At 34.7% G+C, this 18,739-nt stretch overlaps 1 protein-coding gene across 36 annotated transcripts in view; it reads right to left on the bottom strand.

The window, feature by feature from the left end:
- MAPK10 (mitogen-activated protein kinase 10) overlaps positions 1-18,739 on the bottom strand; it is a 580,277-nt gene that overhangs the window by 196,184 nt on the left and 365,354 nt on the right. The window lies entirely within an intron of this gene.

Raw genomic sequence — 18,739 nt, forward strand, 5'->3', positions numbered from 1 at the left:
AGCATATAAACAGAGCCAAAGACAAAAACCACATGATTATCTCAATAGATGCAGAAAAGGCCTTTGACAAAATTCAACAACGCTTCATGCTAAAAACTCTCAATAAATTAGATACTGATGGGACGTATCTCAAAATAATAAGAGCTATCTATGACAAACCCACAGCCAATATCATACTGAATGGGCAAAAACTGGAAGCATTCCCTTTGAAAACTGGCACAAGACAGGGATGCCCTCTCTCACCGCTCCTATTCAACATAGTGTTGGAAGTTCTGGCCAGGGCAATTAGGCAGGAGAAGGAAATAAATGGTATTCAATTAGGAAAAGAGGAAGTCAAATTGTCCGTGTTTGCGGAATTGTTTAGATAGACATTGCAATAGCAACCACCAATTATTTTAACCAATAAAGTAATTAAGAATTTCTGGTGACAAATCAATAGTATCTGATAATACCTAATGTCAACTTTATAGGGAAATAAGAAGATTAATACAATAGTTAGTATATAAGACTCTAATTGCTTGTTCCTATACAACAATATTAAAGAACAAACTGACAATAGTTGGTAAGGTTGAAGGTATGTAAACTGAACAAATCAATGGTTCCACTTGTATGTATCTACACTGAGAAGCTTGACACAAAATGCAAGGAGAGATCGTGTTCATTATATCTCAGTTTTTAACAGCAAAAAGTCAACAAAACTAACAACCTACCATGAGAGAAATGTATTCATGAAGGAAAATACAAGACTTGAAGTGAATAAACTGGATCTAAAAGTAACAATATGGATACATTTCTAAAGCAATGTTTAAGAAGCACATGAAAATGACAGTACTGATATATTCACGTATATAAAATTTAAAACACTGTTAATGAATAAAAGGTGAAATAGGAAGCACCAGTAATCTGCCTCCCTACCTAGACAACAATTGCACTGACTGACAGAATTTGCATGAGGTAACTATTTTGGAACTCTGGAGTCTATTGAAGGCTCGCAATTTCTAGGCTAATCCTCAGTAAGAAGAAAGCCCACACCAATCAGAAACGAAACAAAACAAAATTTAAAAACAGCAAACAATGGGATAGAAGGAGAATCTGATTTCCATAGTTGTCATATTAGTAGATTCAAATTTTCAGTTTTTACATTGATGAAAGAAATTGAAGAGAACACAATAAAATGGAAAAATAGTCAGTTTATGTATTGGAGGAATCAATACTGTTAAAATGTCTATACCCTACTCAAAGTAATTTACAGATATGATTCATTTCCTATCAAACTACCAATGACATTCTTCATAGAAACAGGAAAAACAATCCTAAAATGTATATGGAGCCACAAAATACCCAGAGTAGCCAAAACTGTCCTAAGCCAAAAGAGCAAATCTGGAGGAATCACATTACCTGACTTCAAATTATATTACAGAGCTATGGTAACCAAAGCTGTATGGTGCTGGCATAAAAATAGACACACAGACCAATGGAACAAAAGAGAGAATCCATAAACAAATCCATACATCTACAGCGAACTCATTTTCAACAAAGCTGCCAAGAACATACATTGGGGAAAGAACAGTCTCTTCAATAAATGGTGCTGAGAAAACTGGATATCTATATGCAGAAGAATAAAACTAGACCCTAATCTCTCACAATAAACAAAATTCAAATCAAAATAGATTACAGTCTTAAATGTAAGACCTCAAACTATAAAAGTTCTATAGGAAAACTTTGGGGAAACTCTCCAGGACATTCAACTGGACAAATATTTCTTGAGTAATACCCCACAAGAATAGGCAACCAAAGCAAAAATAGACAAATAGGATAACAAGTTAAAAACTCCTCCACAGCAAAGGAAACAGTCCATGAAGTGAAGAGATAACCCAAAGAATGGGAGAAAATATTTGCAAACTATCTATCTGACAAAGTATTAATAACAGAATATATAAGGAGCTCAAACGACTCTATTAGAAAAAAATTGAAAAATCTGGTTAAATAATAACTTAATGTTCAATAATAATTATATAATACATTTAAAGAAAACTAAAAGTATTTATAATTGCATTATTTGTAACACAAAGGATAAATGCTTGAGGTGATGGATACCCTATTTACCCTGATGTGATTTGTATGCATTGCATGCCTATATCAAATATCTCATGTACACCTATGTCTCATGTACTCATGAAAATTAAAAACTTTAAAAGGAATTACGTTGTTTTCAACAAAAGTCACAAGTCATACAAAAAAAAAGGGAAGTATGGCTTAGTCAAAGAAAAAAATAGACAGAAAACGATCCCTGAGAAAGGCTAGATGGCAAAACTATTAGATAAAGTCTTTAAAACAATTCTTTCAAAGATGCTCAAAGAACTGAAGGAAGACATGGAAAAAGTCAAGAAAATAACATATTAACAATAAAAATATTAATAAAGAAAAATCCTAAAAAGGAAAAAAATGAAATTCTAGAGCTGAAAAGTACAAGAAGTGAAGTGAAAAAAATTCATGAGACAAACTCCAAGGAAGATTTGAGCAGCAGAGTAAAGAATCAGTGAACTTGAAGACAGAACAATAAAAATTAGTGATTACGAAGAACAGAAAGAAGGATTGAGAAAAAGTAAACAAAGCCTAAGCAACCTGTGGAACACCATTAAGTGAACCAAATTACACATTGTGGAGTTTCAAAAGAAGAAGAGAGAGAGAGGGGTAGAAAGATTATATAAAGAAATAATTGCCAAAACTTCCAAGTTTGATGAAAGATATAAACATCTAAGAAGCTCAACAAATGCCAAGTTGGATGAATTAAAAAGACCCCATGCTAAGACACATTAAAATTAAACTGCTGAAAGCCAAAGACAAAGAGAGAATATTGAAAGCAGTGAGAAAGAAGTGATTCCGCACATACAAGAGATTCTTAATAAGATTATTAGCAGATTTCTAATCAGAAACTTTGGAGGGCAGAAGGGAGTGGGCTAATATATTCAAAGTGCTAAAAGAAGAAAAGTGTCAACCAAGAATCTAATGTTTAACAAAACTGTCTTTCAAAAGTAGGAAAGAAATTAAGGCATTTCCAGATAAAAGCTGAAAGAATTCACTACCACTAGACCTGCTTTGCAAGAAATGCTAAATAAAGTCATTAGGGTTAAAATGAAAGGACACTCAAAACTATATGAGGAAGTAAAAACTCAGTAAAGGAAAATATATAGATGATTATAAAAGTTAGTATTATTGCAATAATCATTTGTAATTCTACTCCTTGCTTTCTACATAATTTAAAAGGCTAATGCACTAAGAAGAACTGCTCGTTTTTGGACACACACAATGTAAATATAATTTATAACATCAATAACTAAATAAAGGGATTAAGGACAAAGCTGGAAAAAAGCAGAGTTTGTATGTTACTGAAGCTAAGTTGGTATAAATTCAAATTGGTGTGCTACAACTTCAACATATTAAATGTATTCCCCATGCTAGACACACACAAAAAACAGTTATAGAATCTATACAAAAGAAAATCAGAAGGGAATTAAAATGTTTTAGTACAAAAGAAAGAAAGAAAAAAAGACAGTAATGCGGGAAATGAGGGACAAAAAAGCTCTGAGTCATACAGAAAACAAATACCAAAATGTCAGAGGTTCCTCCTTCTTGGTAATTGCTTTAAATGTAAGTAGATTAAATTCTTCTATCAAAAGACAGATGGGCAGAATGGATTTTAAAAAAAACACCATCCAACTATATGCTATCTATAAGAGATTTGCTTTAGATCCAAAGACAGAAATAGACTGAAAGTCAGAGGATGGAAAAATATATTTGTGCATCTAGCACTTTGGGAGGCTGAGGTGGGAGGATCTCTTCAGGTCAGGAGTTCAAGACCAGCCTGGGCAACATATCAAGACCTTGTCTGTACAAAAAAAAATTATAAAATTAGCTGGGTATGGTGGTGCACACCTGTATTCCTAGCTACTCAGGAGACTGAGGCAGGAGGCTCACTTGAGCCAGGAATTCAAGGCTGCAATGGGCCATTATTACACCACTGCACTCCAGCCTGGGCAACAAAGTGAGACCCTGTCTTGAAAACAAACTAAAAAGGATATTCTATGCAAATAGTAACCATAAAGGGAACAGGGATGGTTATACTAACATCAGACATAGTAACTTTAAATCAAAAAAAGTTTACAAGAGACAAACAGGACACTGTATTAATAAAGCATTCAATATAAAAGAAGATATAACAATTATAAATATTTATTCACCTAATAATAGACCATCAAAATATAGGAAGCAAAAATTCACAAGACTGGAAGGAGAAATTGACAGATGTACGACAGTAATTGGAGACTTCAACATGCTATTCTAAATAGTAAATATAACAACCACACAAATACAAATTATATGTAAAGAAATAGAGAACTTGAACAGCACAATAAATGAACAATAGCTAATAGACGTATACAGAACCGTCTTCCTCAAAACAAAACAACATACATTATTCTCAAGTGCACATGGGACATATTCCAGAATAGGCCATGTGTTAGTCCAAGATATAATACACTATTTTCTCTGGTCACAACAGTATGAAGTTAGAAACCAATAACAGAGAAAAACTTAACAATTCAGAAATTTGTAGAAATTAATAAAAACACTTTTAGACAACCAATGGATCAAATAAGAAATCATAAGGGAAATTATATAATACTAGGAGATGAATTAAAGTGAAAATACAACAAAACAAAACCTGTAAGCCACCACAAAAGCAATGCTAAGGGAGAAATTTAGAGCTGCAAATGCTTACAATACAAAAGAGAGAAAGATCTTGAATAACAACCTAACTTTGCAACTTAAGGAACTAGAAAAAGAAGAACATATTAAACTCAAACCTGACAGATGGAAGAAAATAACAAAGATTTGAGCAGAGACCAACAAAATAGAGAATAGAAAAGCAAAAATGAAAATTGTTGAAATCGAAAGTTTGTTTTTTAAAAAGATTAACAAAATTGACCAATCTTTAGTTGGATTTAGTAAGATAAAGAAGAAGGACTCAAATTCCTGAAATCAGAAATGAAAGTGGATATATGAGTGAGGACATTACTACAAATTCTAAAAAAAGGAATAGGACAATAAGAGATTACTGTGATTAATTGTATGCCAACAAATTTGTTAAACTAAATGAAATGGACAAATTCCTAGAAACACAAAATCTACTAATACAGACTCAATTTAAAAAACACAAAATCTGAATAGACCTGTTACTAGCAAGGAAATTAAATTAATAATCAAAAAACATCCTGACAAAGAAAAAGCCCTGAACCTGATGGCTTCACTGGTGAATCTACCATTCTACCATACAAAGAAGAACTAACTCCAATTATTTTCAAACTTTCCCTAAAAATTGAATAGGAGGGAACACTTACAGACTCATTCTATGAGACCAACATTGCCCTGAAACAAAAGCCAGACAAAGATATTACAAGAAAATAAAACCACAGACCAATATCCCTGTGAATATTGATGGGAAAATTCTCAACAAAATATTGACAAACTCTTAGCAACAAAATACTAGCAACACATTAAAAGGATTATATACTATGACCAAGTGAGATTTATTGCTAGAATGCAAGGATGGTTCAACATACAAAAATCAATCTATGTAGTATATCTCATTAATAGAATGAAGGAAAACATTATGTGATTATTTCAATTGATACAGAAAAACCATTTGACAAAATTCAACACCCTTTCATGATTTTAAAAAACACTCAACAAACTAAAAATAGAATGAAACTATCTCAACACAATAAGAACCATATATGAAAAACTCATCGTGAACATCATACTCAATTGTGAAAGAGCAAAAGATATTCCTCTAACATCAGGAACAAGGTAAGGATGTTCACTTTTACACCTTCTATTCAACAAATTTCTAGAAGTTTCAGCCAGAGCAGTTAGGGAAAAAAACAGGAAAGAAGGAAATAAAGAAAGGGCATCCAAATTTGACAGGAAAAAGTACAATTATCTTTGTTCACAGATAATCTGATTTTCTACATAGAAAACCCTTAAGATTCCTTAAAAAAAAAAAACTGTTAGAACTGATAAACAGATTCAGCAAAGCAGCAGGATACAAAGTTAACACACAAAAATCAATTGCATTTCTATACACTAACAATGAACAATCTGAAAAGGAAATTATGAAAACATTTCAAATTACAATAGCATCAGAAAGAATGAAATACTTAGGAATTGACTTAACCAAGAAGGAAAAACACTTGTACAATGAAAACTAAAGAAAAAAATACTGAAATGTATTTTTAAAGGCATAAAAAATAGAAAGACATCTCATGTTCATAGATTGGATGTCTTAATATTGTTACGATGTCAATACTAGCCAAAGCTATATGCAAACTCAATGCAATCCTTATCAGAATCACATTGATTTTTGCAAAAACAGACAAATCCACCTTAAAATTCATATGAAGTCTCAAGGAGACTTAAGTAGCCAAAACAATCTTGAAAAAAGAACAAAACGAAAGGACCCACACTTCCTGATTTCAAAACCTACTACAAAGCTACAATAATCAAAACTGTGTGGTACTAGCATAAAGACTGATGTATAGACCAATGAAATAGAATAGGAACCCCAGAAAAAACCTTGGCATAAACAATCAATTAATTTTCAACCAGGATGCCAAGACCATCCAATGGTGGAAGGACAGTCTTTTCAACAAACAGTACTGGGAAAACTGTATATTCACATGCAAACAAATGAAGTTGGACCTTTACCTAACAACAAATGCAAAAGTTAACTAATAATGGATCAAAGATCTAAATGTAAGAGCAAAAACGATCAAACTATTATAAGAAAACATAGAACAAACCTTCACAATATTGGATTGTCAATGATTTCTTGGATATAACATGAAAGACACAAACAACAAAAGCAAAAATAGACAAATTGGACTTCATAAAAATTTAAAACTTGTGCATGAAAGGATACTGTCAATAGAGTGAAAAGGCAACCTGTGGAGTGGGAGAAAATATTTTCAAATAATGCAGATAAAAAGAAATTCAAATCCAAAATACGTAGAAACTAACACTAAATAATTTTTTAAAAAAATATTCAAGTTGGCAGGGCACAGTGGCTCATGCCTGTAATCCCAGCACTTTTGGGAGACTGAGGCAGATGGATCACGAGGTCAGGAGATCAAGACCATCATGGCCAACATGGTGAAACCCCGTCTCTACTAAAAATACAAAAAATTAGCCGGGCGTGGTGGTGCTCACCTGTAGTCCCAGCTACTCAGGAGGCTGGGGCAGGAGAATCGCTTGAACCCGGGAGGCGGAGGTTGCAGTGAGCCGAGATTGTGCCACTGCACTCCAGCCTGGGTGACAGAGTGAGACTCCATCTCAAAAAGAAAAACCTTTCAAGTATTCAAGTTACCATGTCACATCCATTTAATTTTTTTTCAAAAAAAATTAAAAACCAAACAAACAAAACTACAGAAAATAACAAGTGTTCTTGAGGATGTGGAGAGATATGAACCCTTGTGCCCTATTGGTGAAAATGAAAATTAGTACAGCCACCCTGGAAAACAGCACAGCAGTACCTTAAAAAATGAAAAATAGAATTACCATATAATCCAGCAATTCCATGCCTGGTTATATGCCCAAAAGAATTGAAAGCAGGGTCTCAAAAAGATATTTGTACACCTGTCTTCATAGCAGCATTATTCACAATAGCTAAAACATGAAAGCAATTCAAATGTGCATCCAGGAATGAACAGATTAGCAAAATGTGCTATATATATATATATATATATATATATATATATATATATATATATATATATATATATAGCACACATATATATATAGCCACATATATACACACAATGGAAAAGTATTCACCCTTAAAAAGGAAGGAAATTCCGACATGCTACTGTTGGTGATAGTTGCACATGATCAATGTACTTAACACTACTCAATTGTACAATTAAAAATGGTGAAGATGGAAAATTTTATGTTCTGTGTATTTTGCCATAACAGAAAAAGTTGAAAGAAAAACAATGTATTTAAGATTTAAATAGCAATGCCATACCTAAGAACTTCTACTAAAGAAGTAATCAAATATCTATATTTTAATCCATAAGATTAATCCCTAATAATGTTTACCACAGCATTATTTATAATAAAATAATAGAAACACTAAATGTTCAATAAAAAGAAAATGATGAAGTAATTATTGTTAGAACATAATTCCACTTAGCTATTTATAAATTATGACACAGATACATGTTCATAATATATTGTAAAATGGAAAAAATTGGTAACAAAAGAGTATTACAATATGTCCCCAATCTTTTAAAACAAATATAGTTATAAATACAGTTTTAGAAAATATAGATAGAAATATGCACATTAATAACTCTGTACTTTTATGTATGTTTGTTTCATAATGAAAAATGCATATTTTTAATAAGGTGAAATATTATTACAGCACGTGAAAGAATAACAGATTCAGATATTTTGAACTAAAAGAAAACATAGTAAACACATAAGCAACTTATTTTCATAGAGAAACCAGAGGTCTAAACGGTAAATGGTTAGGAAACTTTCAAAATTTATACATCTCATCCATGAGGCAATAAGGAGTCAGATCTAAATGCCCAAATGCTATTCATTAAACACACATTACATTTCTCACCAAAATTTGGCCAGCAAACACTTGAAACATCTTAAAAATTGCCTCTTAGGAATTGACATTTTCTCCCCTAGTTCTTCCTAAAATTCATGTATTTTGGAGCCTGAACCTAGACACAAGTATTTCACTTATTTTTCTAAAACATTCTATACAGAATTGTATTAATATAGAGAAATAAGATTTTTTCTGTCATCCTTATAATTTGTAAAATTAATAAAATATTCTTAAATTGGTTCAACAGATACTACCAATTCAGGTTTCACTAACAATCACAAAAACCATTTACACAGGTGAAGTATCCAAACTGTTATTTTTTGCCTAGTTATATCTTTTCCTTCAACATTTCTCAATGCATTTTGTCATTATACCTATTAAGTGGCATACAACTCAGCTCCTTGGTTACTGCAAGAAACCCTACATACCATCACCACAGCCATCATCCGACACACAGAATACTCAGCATGTAACATCCTTGTATTTTCCACATCTTTAATCATTGCTAGGTTTGTATATGTACACATGTGAATTATACATGGTCTTTTTTTCTAAATAGTTACTGGAAAGAAAAGATGGTATTTTTTTCCTTAATGATTCCTCATTAATAAGATACCTATTTGTAAAGCATAAAATACATTATCTTATATATGGTAAATGCTATATATACGCTTATATATATAATTTGATCAGTAAATAACAGTTCACATCACAGAAGATAAATACATATTGACTGCAAACCTCAAATTAAAAATAGCAATGGAATGTTGTCCACAAAATCATTCTGATTTTTATTTAGAATTACTTATAAAGAGAAGTAGAATTATTTATATGTATAGTCATGTTTAATATTAAACATTTTTAAAAGAAAGTTTATTCCAATTATCATCACACTGATTCAATGAATAATTCTATAAATATTTAACAGTATCTATTCTGAGTGAGGCACTATACTGAGGACTTCGTGAACAAAAATAACTCAAAAATAAAAGGCCAAAATTAGTGCCTTTAAGGAATTCCCATTAGATTAAAATATTGTACATATATATAGGCCTATTATTTATTTATTTATTTTGAGATGGAGTCTCACTCTGTCACCTAGGCTGGAGTGCAGTGGCGCCATGTCAGCTCACTGTAACCTCTGCCTCCTCAGCCTCCCGAGTGGCTGGGACTACAGGCGCCCGCCACCATGCCCGCCTAATTTTTTGTATTTTTAGTAGAGACAGGGTTTCACTGTGTTAGCCAGGATGGTGATCCGCACGCCTTGGCCTCCCAAAGTGCTGGGATTACAGGTGTGAGCCACCGCGCCTGGCCTAGGCTTATTTTTAAATCTTAAAAGTTCAACATTTTAAATTTTTGCAAGGATGGCCTTTCAAAATATGTTTATCATAACACATATGGGCATAATGATAAGCCTTAAGCAAAAAAAAAAAAACACTTTGCACAATTAATTTAAAAGGCAAAATGAAATCTTAATTCCTCTGAACAAGTAGTATCATTGCTTTAATTACACATCCTCAAAATAACTAGGCCAATAGGGGCTATTAATTAGGTGAAATGTCATCTTGAATCCTGGAGAGGTGCTGAACTTACATGAACAAATCCATCCCTTAAGTGATATGGAAAAATCTAACGATATAATGAGCAGAATAAATTCGGAGGTCACTCTATCTCCCAGTCACTTAGCAACTGATTTGTAGGGAAGAGGGCAAGAGGGAAATGATTTGTAAAAATAATTAACCATAAACTCAATAGTAGAGATAAGTGAAAAGGAGGCTGGAAATGGAAGCGGCTTTACCCAGGGCTTCCAGCCAACTCTTCTTGTAGGGAGGAATTCATCATGACACAAAAGCCCTAGACATAATGTTTACCTTTCTTCCTTTTATCCATACATCTCTCTGACTTCCCCACGTTCCTGTTTCTATTGATAGACTTCATGAGCACACATGCAAACCTAAACCCTTTCTCTTTGTCTCCATAGTTTGCTTTGTCTTTCTTTTTTCCCAAAAAGAGATTGAGAGAGACAGAGAGAGAGAGAGATTTCCATGGTATTGGGGGCAGATTTCTCAGACTTGCCCCTTTCTGCAGGCATAATTGGCACACATCCTCTCTTGCACAACCAAACTCTTAAATTCCAAAGTAAAGCACATTACTACAAACTTGAGTCACAAGTACAAACACTTATTTCACTTAGCAGCATAAAGATTTCTGTTTGGTTTTTCTAATTGGCCAGTACTATATAAAATAAAGGAAGAAAAGGAGGATATTTGGGATAGTTTCCTAGTAAACTCAAATCACAATCCAATGCTTCAAGCAGAATAAGCCATAAATTCTCACAATGTCAATGTTTTCTTAATTTATTCTTTTAGCTTACTTGCAATGGATATTTTAAAATAATACTTCTTATAAGAATAACATTATTTCTGGAAATATGGAAATATATCTCTTATTGTTTTGAAATAATTAAAAAGGCTGTCAAGTAACACTTAACCTCTTAGAGTAAGGTCATTTATTTAATGATAAGGTCATCATTTAATGACAATAACATAAATTAGTAGACAACTTTGAAGACTTTAAAATAATTCAGTCTTTTATAAGAAAAATATTTTATATTTTTCAGGTATAATATCAATATTCTTACATTCAAGTGGCTTTAATATCTGTTAACATAAACCAAAGCAAGTTATAGTTATGGGCTGGTAAGAAGAGAACAACCATCTATTGAAAACCGTCTATAGATAAGTGCTTTGTATAATAAATTATTTGCTTTAATATTTTCTTTTCTAGAAATGTGTATATGAATTACAATATATTACTTAATCTTACAACATAAAACTGCACACACTTTTGCCAAGCGTATGTTTACACATTTTATCCACATCCAATTTAAGTAAGTTATGATACATTGAGTTACATTTACTATTTTAAGATATCAATTATAAAACTCATTGTAGGAGAAAACTGTATAAACAAAGGCATCTTAATATGGCCCAAAACTAAATAAAATGTTAAGCTATATAATCTTAGTTTGCTTTAATTTCATCTGTGACATTTTATGATTGGTTGAAATGTCACAACAACAAAAATAAAGTCCAAATAAAGCATTAAATGACTGGCCTGTATGGAGCCATCATTAATCACTTATGAGAGTTACTCATGCCAAATGCGTCATCCAGAGTAAAAACAAAACAAAACAAAAAAAACATGAGGTTGACAATATACTAATTTGACCTCTGCATATTGTGAATTGAGTAATCTGTAATGTTGGAAAACATAAGACTAGTGTAGGAATAATATGGAGATTGGATGGAGGCAGGAAAGTAGGGGCAATGATGCCATAAGCAGCTCTTCCTTAAATTTTATTTAGTCCTGAAGAATTTAAGAATTTAAATAAAAAGAGAGAGAAGCATATTTTCCATATTTATATACATATATGATTAACTGGCTGATATTTAGAAGGAAATGTATATTTTTACATTGAACTTCACTTGTGTTTAGAGTTATAAAAGCAAGTTCAAAATTTACAAGGAATTTTTAACAGTAAACACAATAATATTTTAGGTTTCTTCTAATGACATACAGCCTAATATATTTGTATGGCGTTTCTAACTAGCATTTTAGCATTTGGATCAAGGCAAAGGGCAAAAGTCTCTTTTTGTTTATTTTATCTCATTTATTTCTGTCCCAAACTCTAGGCTCTCTATAACCTTTAAATATGTTCAGTAGATTCAGTTATGTCTCAATTGTCGAACAACGTAAGGGGCTTTTGAAAGAACGTTTTGACTAATGACAGAGAATTATTATTTTTATTTTCTGTATCATTTTCCTCTCCAATGAACATGTTTTGGTATGTTCTCCCTTTCCCTAGCTTAAATTGTCACTTAGGCTAGTCCACTGAGCTAGCCCACAGTCTCCTGAATAGAAGGCGGCTGGGAAGTGCCAATCAGTCAGGGACAGACAGACACCCAAGGAGAGGTTTAGAAATTAAAATTCAGTGTGAAGCTAGAAAGACAAAATGGAGAAGTGATAACAGGCTAGGACCAAACTAAACAGAAGTGAGGAGGTATAAATCCTGAGCAATCGCCTCAAGAACAATGCCACCTAGCATGCCATTGGCTTTTACAGGTCACTGGCTTGACAGGAGTAATTCAAAATGTGGGAGGAAAAAGCCACATCGGATGGCTACTCTGCTAATTTATCTTATGCAGCAAACAAGGCAGTGTAAAAATTGCAGTAACCAAGCATATTTATAGATAATAAAGGAGGCACATTGATATGGTTTGGATCTGTGTCCCCACCCAAATCGCATATTCAAGTATATTTTTGGTTTTGTTTTTTTATAAAAACAGGGTCTGGCTCTGTCTCCCTGGCTCCCCAGGCAGGAGTTCAGTGGGGTGATCACAGGTCACTGCAGGCTCGACCTCCCAGACTCAAGCGATTCTTCCACCTCAGCCTCCTTAGTAGCTGGGACTAGAGATGCACACCACCACACCTGGCTGATTTTTGTTTGTTTTTTTTGGGTTTTTTTTTTTTTTTTTTTTTTTTTTGTAGAGACAGGTTTTGCCATGTTTCCCAGGCTGGTCTCGAACTCCTGGGTTCAAGGGACCCACCCACCTCGGCTTCCCAAAGTGCTTACAAGCGTAAGCCACTGAGCACAGCATCTCATGTTCAATTGTAATCCCTAGTGTTGGAGGTGGGACTTGGTGGGAGGTGATTGGAACATGGGGGTGGAATTCTCATGAATGGGTTAGCACCATACCCTCAGCACTGTTCTTGTGATACTGAGTGACTTTTTGTGAGATCTAGTTGTTTAAAAGTACATAGCACCTCCCCCTTTCTCTCTTGCTCCTCCTTGAGATCTGGTTCTTTCAAAGTGTGTAGCATCTGCCCCTCACTCTCTTGCTCGTCTTCCAGACATGTAAGACATGCCAGCTTCCCCTTCACCTTCTGCCATGATTGGAAGTTTCCTGAGGCCTCCCCAGAAGCTACACAGGTGCCAGCATCATGCTTTCTGTAAAGCCTGGGAAACTGTGAGCCAATTAAACCTCTTTTCTTTATTAATTACCCAGTCTCAGGTATTTCTTTATAGCAGTGAAAAAACAGACTAATACATATATTCTTCATTTACAGAGGATGATGCTATATAACACTCAAATCCTCTCTTCTAAACTAAGGCACTCATTTATCCAAATGCCAGGAGTTTTGCTTACTGACAGCACACAGCTGAGCCGTTTCCTAAAAATGGCCCTCTGCTAAAAGGAGCTTCTGGGCCCAAGGCTACTCCTCTTCCCCAGTGACTGTGCAATGCAAGGTACAAAGCCCTCACACCACCTCCACACTTTGCCTTAACTTGGGGCATCGCCTTAGGGTCACTGCAACTTTACAGATACCCATGGGATCAGCTGAGGTCTCTGTTGCAACTGCATGGTGCCCAAGCAAAGACTAAGACTTCATAATACAGTACAGCTTGTATTTATAGCCTTTGCAGACCAGTTAAAAATAAAAATAAACCTTTGTCTTTGTGAAGAATCCCAAAATAGGTGGAAAGCAATGTCCAGCCTCTTCCTACTGAAGTGGAAGTCCATTTTGTTCTTGACTGGTCCTCCAGGCCTCCAGAAGATCTATGCACCCCCTAATAGCCTTTTACACACAATGTTTGAAGGCAACTTCTAAACTTCATCCAACCTTCTCCAGGAGCAGAGGAATTTCATCACGCTGATGACATCTTCCTCTAAGGAGAGTCAGTTCACACACTTATTCAGTACATGCAAACATTCACAAATAAGTTCACAAAGAAAAAATGTGCCATTGCCCCCCACACAGTACAAGGCCTCATTACCTTGGTTAAATTCCTGAAAATTATTTAGCAAGTCAAGAATCACTCTATCCCTGACACTGTCAAGAAACAGCCATTGACCCTCAATACCCACAAGCTCAACATCTTTTAAGCCTTGTGGATTCTGGAGGCAACATATTCTGCATTACAAATTTTACTTTTTATCATGTTAAACTTACTTTTTACCAAATTTTAAATTTTACCATTTAGGGTGTTACATATCAGCTCCCCTTTAATGAGGCCCCCTTTTACAACAGAAGCCTCTAGAATCTGCCCAAATTTGCAGTACAGCTGGCATTCACCCTAGTGCCTCCCTCCCGCAAGACTTCTTCATTTTAGAAACCTCCTCTCATGTCTCCTGGAACATCTGGATCACCTATAATGGCCATAACTTGCGTATGGACTCTGTGATGAGTCCTGTGAACATTGTCCTGTTCGGCACCATACTACACACCATTAGAACAGCATTGCTGGCTGCATTCTGTGCTCTCCTGAGAACAGAGGCTCTCACAGGGCCTGAGCCCTCAACTCCACATACCCACTTGCATATTATGCTTTGGATCATGAAAACAGCACCTGGAAAGCTCAGCACTTCCACTGAGGCCTCCTTGCTACAGATAGAGACAAACCCGGAACCTCGGGCAAATTCCACCTGCAGGAGGCAGTAGCCTCCCCTATCCCCAAATCTCACCCCTCCCTCTTCTTCCTCTGCACCACATCTGGGCAAACTAATAAGAAAGCCCAGATGCTCCCTCCTCTGGTGGCAACAGGAAGTTCAAATCCCACAATCCCTGGCCAATACATAAAAGAATTCTCACTTTGCCCCAACCCCCTAACCACAGTAAAATCCCAAGCGAGTCTCTTTTCCCTGCTTTTCATGTCACTCTTGGACCTGCTTGGAAACATGCCCTGCTCTCCCCAGAAAGTCTCATTATGTAAATAATGTGCCTTTCATACCCTCTTGTGGCATGTGTGGCATCATCAATCTTGACACCTGAACCAAATTTGTGGGAGAGATGTCCATCCTTCCTCTGGAGGGTGACTTAGACATACCCTAGTTTTTATGTAAACCTTTTTTGAGCTTAGTTGCCATTCTTTATGATCCGAAATATCAAATGTAGGAATTGGAACCCTACCTCAGTTCTAATGATCTGAGTGTACTGAACAAATGAAACTGTTCAATGTTTTCATGTAAAAAATATTTATTTAATGCATACTATGGGCCTGGAATTCTGCTAGACACTAAGAATACAGAGGAGTTGTCAGTCTAATGGGAAAGACAGATATTAATCAATGCCATTTTAAGAAATGTAAATTTTCAACTGTGACAAATGCCGGGGAAGAAAAGTATGTTAATATGTTATATGAACCTATCAATTCTAATGGAATCAGTCCTAGACAGTCAGAAATATTAAGGAAGTGATATATTAACTGAAAGCTTAAGAATGAGTAGAAGTGCACTAGGTAAAAAAGGAAGGGAACAGAATTCCAGGTAGAGGGACTAGCAAAGACACAGTGGCAGAGGAAGCATAGAGAATGTGAGAGACTGAAAATCAGAGCAACCATTGAAGAGCTTCGGGGTAAGCATGACTTTATCAGATTTGTGTTTTAATGATTACACCGGGTCAGTATGAAGAATGAATTAAAGAAGGTAGATATATTGACGATCAAACACCAATAACCCAATATCAATGTTACTGATTTAATTCACAAGCATATGTATACCTTCCCTTTCTTTGCTCCCCAAATTTAAGATAACATAATCAATGCATAAGATTTGATAAATTTGAGTTTGTGTTTTCCCTCAAAATTAGAAAATAAGGTCAGAGAATCTCATCTTCTGAAATGGAAGTATAAAAATATTATCCAAGATGAATGAGACTAGCCTTACTATTCATTTACAGAAATAACATCTTAAATACAATTCTCTATTGCAATGAAAATTAAATCTCATTTATTTTTGCAGTAATCTAAAATTTATAGACAGCAGATGTTTAGTTGGCCCAAAGGAACCTTGAAGTTAACTGTTCTCAATTAGTGTGTAAATTTAACTGCTAAAGTAAGTTAATACCCTAGGGGAAAAAATAATGTTAATACTCATGCAAGAATCCAAATAGGTCAATATATTCGTTTTCTGGGCAGAAAAGAGTTAACAGCAGCCTGAAGCTGTTATCCCCAGAAATCCGTGCTTGGAAGTTTGGCCCTCAGCTGGAGTATAGAAACTTGGAGGTGGAGAGGGTTTTTACCATTGTCAGGACTGATGAGAGGGCCATAACTGTTTGTATTAACAATGTGGTTTATGATGAATACCTGCTTTCCTCCTGGAAGTCTCAAATTTTTGTACATCCCAGACACAGGGTGCCTACATGACTAGCCACCAATAAATCCTTGGGCTGTAGTTTTCAGTGAGCCTCCCTGGTAGACATGTAGTCACAATCTGTTGCTGTAGGAAATGGGCAAGTCCTGTGAGACTCTACTGAGAGAAGACTCTTGAAAGCTTGTGTGTGGTTCCCTTTGAATTTCACCTCATGGGCCATTTTCTTTTGCTAATGCACTTTGCAGCCTTTCACTTTAATAAATCCTAACTGTGAATGTAACTATATTTTGAGTTCTCTGAGTCCTCTTAGCAACTCCTCAAACTCAGTGGTGGTCTTTGGGACCCGCCCCCCAACACATTTTCCATATTTTATTGGTAACATAACGAGAGAGTGCATATATCACTTATTGCTATTTTAAAAGCTTTATGCTCAATAGGTACTAATAAAACATTAACATATTAATTACCTAGATGCATTTAAGAGTAATAGGGAATATTTCCAAAAGGCAGTGTACTACTGGTGCCCACTGACACAAGCTTTGATATTAACTTTCTCTCCAATACATTCTCCATAAATGTTTTCTAAGCCTATCTCCCCTAATAGATATGTAGATTTAGATATATGTATACATACAGACATGGACATGGACATGCACATTCATATACATTTAGAAAAAGAAAGTAGATATAGACAGGGATGTTTAACAACAGTTTTCTGAAACAATATATTCAGAAAAACCTTTTGATTATGACAGCATATAGGATAATACAAATGGTCTTCATATACACTAATCAAATACTGAGTTTCATTTTTAAAAAGTTAGAAATGCTTTTCCTTGCATAGGGATTTCTGGCTTTCAGCATCTGCTGACACACTTGGTTCTCAATGAAGCGAGCTTGGCAGGCATGATTTTATAGAACATAAATCTAAGTGTGTGAGGGGCTCACAGGACAACTAAGCCGCAAGCTTCTGAACTGTCACTTGGGTATCTAAATAAGCTAGGCTTACTCTCCATTTAAAGCCAGACTTTACCCGGTTTCAAGTGGAAAGTTGTATCTCAAGATCATAGTGCGTTTTAAAATCCTTAGATAATGCTAAATACAATGGGACATATAAAAATAGAGGAAAAACTTAGCATATTACCAGTGGCAGGTTAAAAGATCACTAATTTCAGTGGGCAGTATCATACTACATTACGCCAGAGTTTAAAGATATTTCAAAATTCCTTTGTTGCACATAAGTTAGGACAGTAACCAGCATTAAACCTTGAATATATTTTACTTCTAAGGGATTTTAATTGGACATTTTAAATTGCATATTATTTTCATCAGTTTCTAGGTAATTTACCCAACAATGCAAAATTCCAAGAGGAAGTCATCACCTTAATTTCTCCTCAAGAATTTTAAAGACAGTTCCAGAAAATACGAAACGACAGATGTGCCTGGAATTTCATTTCTATTCCACGTTAGGACAGCGTACTATAGCATTCTATGTTCTACATTACAAGCAGGTCTGAAAGCCATTTCCATAGTGAGAATGAATTCCTGAAGAGTCTGACATAGCTGTCCCTGAGCATTTGCCAATATCATTTCAAATGATTATAGGTCCTCCATGTGAGACATGTATACTCCTAAAGCAATGCAAATCTAATTTACCTAGCTTCACTTGGTAACATATTTTCATTGGATTTGATGAATTGCTTTTCCTGATTTTTTGAAAAAATATGGTTTTATGTCCAATAATAACATATTGTGAACGTCACAATTTGTCTTGTCAGTCATGGTAACACAGAGCCCTTGATGAATCAGAAATAAGAAGGGTTCTCTGACACTACTCCCCACTTATTTGTTCTCCTAGAGGTTACAAAAGTGTAAATATCTACTTTGCAGAATATAAAGATGATTAGAA

Source organism: Gorilla gorilla, chromosome 3 (assembly GCF_029281585.2).
Source record: "Gorilla gorilla gorilla isolate KB3781 chromosome 3, NHGRI_mGorGor1-v2.1_pri, whole genome shotgun sequence".
Classification (NCBI taxonomy): Eukaryota; Metazoa; Chordata; class Mammalia; order Primates; family Hominidae; genus Gorilla; species Gorilla gorilla.